The following is a 9,844-nucleotide window of genomic DNA, read 5'->3' as shown; positions in this document are numbered from 1 at the left end:
AACAATCATCACACGCTTAAATGGGCATTCTCTCGCATAATGACCTCCACCCTTGCAACGTCGACAAATAATATCATGTGTTTGCCCTGTTGATGCCATGGATGAAGAAGAGCTCTTTGCATGCCCAGAAGGTGTGCTCTTGGCAGATAGTGGTGATTGTGCCTGCTTTATTGTATCACGGTTGGAGGTGGCAGCCGACGGAGGCGCCGGTGTAGCAGAACGTGTGGAAGTAGATGATGCACGTGGTGTCCATGATGAAGGTCGACCTGCAGAAAAGTTAGTCCGCGCCAATGCGTGTCGATCCTGCACTTCACGTTCAGCTTTACAAGCAAGATGGAATAAATGAGTGATATTAGTATACTCCTTATACTCTAGAATCGTCTGAATCTCTCTATTTAATCCACCCATAAAACGTGCAAGCATAACTTCATTCTCCTCAACAATACCACATCTAATCATGCCAGTTTGTAATTCCTGATAATATTCTTCTACAGAATTTTTTCCCTGTCTTAAGCGCTGCAATTTTTGAAGTAATTCACGTTGATAATATGGTGGAACCCAACGAGTACGCATAGCAGTTTTCAAAGCAGCCCAAGTAGCCGGAATAGGATATAATCTACAATGCTCAAACCACCAACCACATGCAAAACTAGTGAATGCACAAACAGCAGCAGGAACACGTCTCTCCTCGGGATATTGTAAACATGTAAATCGTTGTTCAGTTTCTAACTCCCAAGTAAGATATATATCAGGAACATATCTACCCTCAAATGGTGGAATATTCAATTTTAGTTTAGGGAGATGGTCATGATCTCGTACCTGAGGGTGAGCCCTACCATTGCCATTATTTGCATGTGGACGACCTGGTGGTTGCTATGCTGGTGGTGGCACGTAGTTCTGATTTTGATCAACCTCATCCTCATAATCTCCCACATAATCATCCTCCTCCACATCAGCAGGAGGAGCCACAGAAGAATCAACAGCAGCACCAGCAGTTTGGCCCGACTGAAGAGGGACACGGCTCGCTCGGCGGAGGGCTGTTTCCCGACGTGGAGGTAGTCGGTGTTGTTGCTGTTGTTGCAGAGGTGCGGCAGGAGCAGCCGGTGGTGGTGGTGGAAAACGCGAAAGCAATTCAGCAAACTTGTTATCGAGCTTTGTTTCAAACGTCTTCTCCATGCCATCTATCTTCTCCATGGCCTCTTCAAATCTGTTTATCACATCTTGCACCTGTACACTCATCATTTGCTGAAACGTATCATGAAGCTCCTTGTTCGTCAAGTTCTCCCAGTCAGTCTCGTCGGATTGTGATCCTGGCATGGTTAGCAGCAATAGAAACACACAAGAATATGATCCTACAGACTACTAACAAGTGGTGGTGGTGGCGGGTGTCACAAATCCGTCAAGCAAATCTCAAATTCTTACCAGTTCTTACCCAGCAGCAGGCGGTGATCGGCAACCGTTATAGTCAAAACAATCAAAAGCTTGGACAGAGCGATTGCCAGGGAGAGTCAAACGCACGACGTAGATGTATGTGGAGCTGGGAAGGCTTATAGTATGGTAGCAAAAAGGGTCAGCAATAATCAATTCAGAGATGCAAAATTGAATAAACGCTCAACGACGATACTGTGCTGGTCCTAGGCTAGACCGTGCTAGAGACGCGAGCCTAGAACACTAACAAAATCACGGCGCTGCACGTAAATAAGGGAAAAACACACTCTGGAACTCTTTTTGTTTCGCTCTTTTTTTGCGCTCCTTTTTTTTACGCTCCTCTTTTTTTGCGAAAAATCACTATAATGGGGAGTGTCTCAAAACTCTTCCCTCGTCAAACTGATAGGATGGGCACGAAATTTTTTTTTCACTTTTTTTTTCGGAAATCAGGGCAGCGACGACGAAAAAGTGCGACAAAAATTCACTATGATGGCACGTGGCTCAAAAGACTCGGAAAAGCCTAAAAATAGGATAGGGAAAAAAATTTGCCCATGAAAATTTTGGCCTAAAAACTGCCCGGGGGTCTCCAGACTCTTTTTTTTCGAGACCTACGCAGGCAAGGAAACACAAATCAGAATTTAGATTGATCTCAAGAACAAACCTAATATGAGAAGAGAACTCGGATTGGTGGTGGATATATGGTTGTGGTATATGGTAGCGGTGGTGGTATATGGATACAGATTGGTGGTGGTATATGGATATGGATTCAGAGCGGTGGCGGATAAGCAAAAGTGGTAGATGGGCGATGATGATGGTGCGGCGGCGGCGTGACAACTTATGACCAGAACTCGAAACTCTAAAAGACTAGACTCTAAGACCAGCAACTTGACACGACGATGCAACCGCAAATTCAACAAAGCAAAAACCCTAAAAAGATTATGCAAAGGCTCAGATTGGTTCGGATATGATGAACTAACCCTATTTTTTTGTGGCTTTTTCGTGGACTGTAGGTATGAAGAATAGACTCGATCTAATCTACGAAAAACTGTAAAATCTCACCGAGCAACCTGGAAATCTGATACCACTTGATAGAGGCTAAGGTGTCCCGATGTTTCGATGAGATGGTGGCTATCGTTTTCTGTGGGAGTCGACCTTGACGATCCGACTACGAACGTGCGAGACGTCGCGCCTTAGCAATCGCTAAACCAACTTCCGAGGGTTATTGACCACGCCGGAGCACGATCAACCTGACCACGAGGGTCTGTTTCCTGCGAGCAAACGAAGAACAAGCAAGAAACTGAGATTGCAATCTGAATATTGCGAATATAAGATGAAAGCTTTATTGATCAAGGTGGGGTTCTGTGACGTCTTGGTCTGGTCGTTGGACACAAACGAAGTACGCGAAGTTGCAGCTATGACGAACTTTTAATCTAAACAAAACCCAAAGTCTAAACGACGCCCTAAGGGCTGTATATATGGAGGAAGAGGGGGGAATTTCGTGGCCCTTGAGGGTGGGGTCCGAAACCAACCCTAACTCTTGTTTCCCCACACATACGGACTCTAAAAATAGCCTATACTTAAGTATTTCGAAATTACATTGGCCTGGCTCATTAATAAGGTGACGCAGCACCTAGAATAGCCTATGGACGAATATTATGAAGTGGCATCTTGTATATTTCGTCCAAGGCTTCATGCACTCCTTATGGCGGCTTTAAAGTCCTGAAATCATCACTTGTAACTCCGTTCTTGATCCCCTTGCGCATGCCATCAACTCCATGTGTGTTCTTGCTCCAATGTTCATCCTTCTCCAAGCTAGGCCCTTCATTTGTAAGCAAAACAAATGTATCCAATTTAGGCAGCATCATAATCTCATGAACATTAGAATCATTACCAAGAAACGAAAGTATCTGGTAATTTAATTGGCGTGTGCGAGCTCTAGTAATTGGTCCAGTATATATAACAGTAGGGGCTGTGGGTGTAACAATGGTATTGATGTCCTCATCACAACCTTACCTTAATAAGTCCCTCATCCCTCAATCACATCCAAATCTATATTAAAACTAATCTATATCTATACCTACTAATAAATGGACTATTGCTTCTTACCACCGTAATTTCGTTCGTCCTTGGTTTGGTACATCAATTTCGTCCGTCACGCTGCTCGTAGGCTTCATCCTCGATACAACTTCGCGTACAGGCTGGGCTAAATCGCCTTACTGGGCCTTGGACCAAAATCGGCCCAGGCAAAAAATATGACGCAAAACCGAGATCAGACAGAAAATAAATGTCTTCACAAAACTAATCTATATCTATACCTACTAATAAATGGACTATTGCTTCTTACCACCGTAATTTCGTTCGTCCTTGGTTTGGTACATCAATTTCGTCCGTCACGCTGCTCGTAGGCTTCATCCTCGATACAACTTCGCGTACAGGCTGGGCTAAATCGCCTTACTGGGCCTTGGACCAAAATCGGCCCAGGCAAAAAATATGACGCAAAACCGAGATCAGACAGAAAATAAATGTCTTCACATTGAATCGAACTCCCAACACTGCACGTCGAGGCCCAAGGCTCCAACCAACAGAACTAAAGCATGTAGATGTGAACAAAATGTTTGTTTCTTTATAAATTAGTACCACCTCGCTGCTTTACGATTTGTTCGACCGATTTATATATGTTTCCTACTACCTCCGTTTCAGTTTACAAATCCTGCGCGTATACCTAGGTTGCCAATTTTATCACTCTAATATAAATTATAGAACATAAAAATGATACCTTTTGAAAGTAGAAACTCTGAAGTTTATGTTGGTATATTTTTTGTAATATATAACTTGTATTAGGTTGGGCAAATTGACGACCTAGGAGTACGCGCACGCCCTGTAAACTGAAAGAGAGGTAGTATTGAAAATCAATAAGCAGCCTGGAGAATTAATGGCAACAAAGATGGCGGACATATGGCTTAGATTTCATGAGATGTGTGGCATGATCAGCGGGCACAAATAAGGAAAAAGAGTGGCGTGATTAGCAAGCATAATATGGAAAGAGAATTTGGCAAAAAGAAAAAGGAAGGAGATGATCCTTGGGCGGAAATAAGGAAGGTGAGCCCCTAAAAAAGAAAGAGAGAACAACCTTGCAAAGATATTACGTGAGCTTAAATAAGGAAGGAGAGTTCCTTTAAAAAAGAAGGAGATAATAATATGTTGCAAAGGAATTATAATACGAGGGAATGATCAATATACATAAATAAGGAAGGAGAGTTTGACAAGAAAGAAATGTCTTTAAGATTTGAAAATTAGGGGGGGTCCTTTAGGGTCAGAATTGTCGTGAAAAAATTGTATCAAAAAGTATTGTATGTGTAACTAGGGATTGTCTGTTCAAATGTGAAGGAATTATAATTTATTATTTCTAATGTACTGGAGATGGTCTAACAGAACCCTTTTAGCAAGATTTTTTTCATGACAACTTACAAATAATGCCTATTAAGATTTGAAAATTAGGGGGCCTTTTAAGATCAGAATATAACTTACAAATAATGCCTTTAAGATTTGAAAATTAGAGGGCCTTTTAAGATCAGAATCGTTGTACAAAAATCGTATCAAAAGCATTGTATCTGTAGCATGCTTCTTAATGTAGAATTGGTAAAAGACTTCCTCGCTTGCGAGCGTTGCAACACTCTGCAACGCATCTGGGGATGAAGCAGCATAAATCTCTCCTCACCCTAATTAATTTCTCTCCCCCGGTGAATTCAAGGATGTGCCCACAATAACTAATCACCCCACGTGAATTTGCCACGCCCGTTGCGCGCCCTACTGTCGTTGCCGGATGGCATCATTCGGATGTTGTTGGGCCTTTTGATGGATACACCATTATATCTCCCGTTGCAACGCACGGGTATATGTGCTAGTATAGAAAAAAAATCTCAAGGATTTCAATCCTTCATAAATCCTATAAAAAAATTTGAATCAAAGAAGCCCTGAAGCCCCGAAGAACACCCCGAACGGTTTCGCGTGCCGTTCTAAAAATTCGCCCGGGTCGCGATGCACAGCATCTGACCCGAACGCGCGCTCGTGCCGCGGCGATCCAGACATGGCCAGGGTACGTGGCCGCCTGTACGTGTAGGCCAGGCATCCGGGCGTCGAAGGACGGAGGACAGGCGGATCTCGCGCGCGCGCCCGTGACTGGAGTCGACCGACGGTGACCCCGTACGGCCGACAGGAGGACATGAGTGGCATCTGGCGTGACATATCTGGGACTGTGCACTGTCCACCGGACCCGTCGCATCATCGTACCCGGAACCGTCGGTTGGAAAAACGGTGGCGGAGCGGGAGGCGTCACCGGCGAAGCTACCGGAATCCAGCCCAGCCGCGGAAGCAACTCGATCCCGATCGATGCCATGCACCGAGGCGAGGCGGGCACGCCACGCGACGACGGGCAGGCGGGAGCGCACCCGTGGCGGCGCCGCTGCGAGATGCCGACGCCCCGTGACCGCGCGCGCCGAGAGCGTTCCGCCACGCCGCTATTCGCCCGCTGACCGTAGCGTCGTCGCCACCTCGCGGCCGTTGCCGTTTCAAAAAAGCAAGAAAAAAAATTAAATGCAGTCATGTGTTTTGGAACATCTCGGGCAGGCAGGCAGGTGTGGGTTTGTCTGTACTTGATACGCTAGCGACGAATGCACCGCATGACCCCCATCGACAAGGCCAAGCCAAGAACTGGGCGAGAGAGCCCGTGAGCGCGAATCACTCGATGGCTCAATCAATCGGGAGATTTGATCTAGCCCCACCTACATGAGAGCATCTACACACGTACACCGAATCCGCCCCGCCAATGTGCTCGGACGTGTCTGGGGCACTCACCGGACACTTTTCATTTTGATGCGTCCGCATTCGTATTATCTCAAATTCGATCCGTCATATCCATGCCACATGCATGAAAATAAATCTACATAGATCAACGAACTAGCATCAAATCTACTTAAACGATCATCGGACAACTAAAATATGACAGTACGTAAACATACGAGCAAATACCTAATGAAACAGGAATGCCCACCATTCCCTGGCCACCTCCTTCCCTTGCAGTCGGCGATGCTGCTTTGGCCATCAGTGTAGGCGTCGGCCACCGGAGGGTCATCGTCGTTGTCGTCGGAGCTTGATCCGTTGCTGTTGTCGTCCAACAGATCCATCTGCACCCCCGGCAAGCCTCCGGAGCTAGCGCTCCTGCTCCTCGACGTGCCTCTTTACCTTCACCGCTGTCTCCACCGACGCCTCGCACTCCGACAACTCGATGGCAAGCCGGAGCATTTGGGCGTTTTTCCGCTCGAGCCATTGCACATCAGATTCCGTCGTTGCGTGTCCTCGGGATTGACCGAAGTGCACGTGATTTCCCAATACCCCGCCGATGCATCGCCAACGCTAGGGCCTCCCACGTGTCGTGCAGCCCGCACCTCTGACTCGGGGATCCTTGACCGGCCCGACGCTAGCGAGGGCACAAATACATTTGAAAGAAATGAGTCAATACATCTATTGATTGCCAAGGAGAGCCTATATATGCTCTCCCAATCATCTTGTAGTTGAATGTGAGTTTTTCAATCATGCATTTCATGATGAAAATGGATAACTGTGCAAATGTTGCCGTTCCTACATGCTCAGGCACAACATTTTCACTCTAAATTGAAATCCTTGGTCATAGATTTGATTCGTACGCTCATCCTCTACGATCATGTTGTACATGATCACACAAGCAGACATCACCTCCCACAACTTCTTGGTGCTCCAAGTTCTAGAAAGATACTGAACGATGCCCTATCGAGATTGAAGAACACGAAAAACATGCTCCACATCCTTCCTAGCACTCTCTTGTGCTTGGGCAAATCCCTGCCTCTTCTCTCCTACCGGGTTGGGAATTATCTTCACAAAGATAGTCCAGTAAGGAAAGATACCATTAGCTAGGTAGTATCCTTTGTTGTAGTGGTGGCCATTATTCTCAACATTGACATTTGGGCAATTATGTTATGTAGGCCTTTCGAACACCGGAGAATGCTGAAGCACGTTGATGTCGTTGTGGGAGCCGGCCATGCCGAAAGAAGAGTGTCAAATCTAGAGATCTTGTGAAGCCACGGCCTCAAGAATGACAGTGCAAGCTTTCACTTGGCCCTTATACTGCCCTTGCCAAGCAGCTGGACATTTTTTCCACTTTTAGTGCATATAATCTATGCTACCAAGCATACCCGGAAAGCCTCTAGCTGCATTGATCTCCAACAACCGGATTGTGTATGCAGCAGTTAGCTCTCTCAAGTACTCTGGACCAAACACTGCCACCACAACCTTGCAAAACTTGTACATATAATCTAGGCAGGTGGATTCACTCATGCGGGCGTACTCGTCAATAAGATCATCGGGTGTTCCGTATGCAAGTATCCGAATAGCTGCAATGCATTTCTGAAAAGAGGAGAAGCCAACTTTCTCAAGTGCATCCGACTTGCATTCAAAATAATCATCGTAGGCCACAAACCCCTCCCGGATACAACTGAACACATATCTAGCCATCCAGAAGCGACGCCGGAATAACTTGTGTTTGAACAGTTGATCACCAGACGCGAAGTAGTCATCCCAAAGTAGGCAGTGTCCCATCTCCCTGATGCAATTCAACGCCGAAAGATGGCCCGCGATCAAGCCCCTAAACATCAGCCGCTGCCTAGCAATGTGGTCATGGACGACCAACACAACAACTACCATATCCTCATCGTTTGGTGACGGATTGTCCAAATCACAAATGAAGTTGTTGAAAAAAATTTACTCATATCCACTATCCATTTGTACCTTGCGGGTAAAACATAGAACACCTTGCTAGCGTGGTGGAAGAAGCCGGCCGGCGAAGAGCACTGCCTGTCCTCCAGTCCAGGCAACAGGCCTATCGACGTTGAGGCTACAGTGGCAGTGGAGGCACCGGGATCAGAGCGTTTCCAGCGGCGGCGGAGGGTAGGGGTGGCGTGGTCGTGGCGGGTGCTACGGCGGTGGCTGCAGAGGCCATCAACACCGGCAAGTTCAGTCGTCAGTGTGCGGCGTGCTGCTGGGGGAGATGTGTGGGCAAGGGCGGTGGCCTCGACAGTGTCCCATCGGTCGAAACTGGGCAACGGCAGAGAAGGCGGGGGTGGCCGAGTGTCGGCTGCAAATGGGAGAGGGAGGGGGAATGGCCAATGTGCCACCGACTGACCGGGCAGGGGAGGAGGAAGGCAAGGGCGGGTGTCCCGTGCGCAGTCCTGCCCGTGCGTCCGCTTCATGTCCGCGCTGACGCTAACTGAGCTCAAATTTAGGTTTGAAATGAGTCACATGTGGACGGGAAATAGACACTTGTACGTTTAGATGGACGCATTGGGTCACGATTCCGCACGTACAGTCAGACGCGTTGGAGTTACTGTAAAGAGAGTGACCCGCATGCTGGCCGTGTCCGGCCGACGGGGGCTGTGATCGATCGAGTCGCGCTTGATGAGATGGAGAAAACTGGCGTTGGATTTGGTCTGCTGAAATGTCGTGCACGCTTCCAAAACCCGGTGTCTGGAGCGGCATTTGCTGAGCAGACACGCATGTGCATTCTTCAGTCCCCGAACGCAACTTGTGATGCGGCGATCGTGGCCGATGGAGAGTTCTGTTTCTCTTGGCGCTCCTGCATGCATGCATGGTACTCTACTGTACAGTACTACCCTACCATGGCACATCTCCCCTCGCCCACATCACCGGACTCCAACGTGGGATGGATCATGGCTGGATCTGGCGCGCCCGCCCGTGAGTGAAGTCGACCGACGGTGACCTCGTACGTACTACGTACAGGTTGGCATGCATGGTGATACAGCCGAACCCCTCCCCATCGCATCATCCTACGACCAGATGCTCGCGCGTGGCACCGTCACCGGCCGAGCGGCGGCGGCGGCTAGCGTCGCAAGAGCCAACCAACGAGGCTCCAACGGTCCAACCACGCCGGACCTTGCACGCTCGCCAACAACATGGCACGCACGCGCACGGTCACCGAGGCGGGCAGGCGCAAAAGCGGTCGCGTTCGTCCGCTACCGGCAGGCACCCGTGGCGCCGCGCCCACGTGACGCGCACCGATGCTGTGCAGCTGCACGTTCCCGGCAACGCGACAACAGTCGCGGGCGCTCCGCCACGCCGCTGCTCGCTGCTCGCTGCGTGGCCTGCGCCGCTGACCGTAGACTCGGCAAGCGCGCCCCCCCGTGTGCGGGCCCACATGGCAGACGACGCCACCGGTCCCGACGCCCTGGACCCTGTCCACGCTAGATCAGAGTGCCCGCTTCTGGCGCGTGGACTGGGTGCACCCCACCCTCTGAGACGCTGCGCGCGCCTCGTGAACCACCACCATCATCCAGCAGTTACCAGTCCCCCAACTCACCAGTCAGTTCAG

Source organism: Triticum dicoccoides, chromosome 2A, assembly GCF_002162155.2.
Source record: "Triticum dicoccoides isolate Atlit2015 ecotype Zavitan chromosome 2A, WEW_v2.0, whole genome shotgun sequence".
In the NCBI taxonomy this organism is placed as follows: domain Eukaryota; kingdom Viridiplantae; phylum Streptophyta; class Magnoliopsida; order Poales; family Poaceae; genus Triticum; species Triticum dicoccoides.
Note: the sequence above shows the minus strand (reverse complement) of the source record.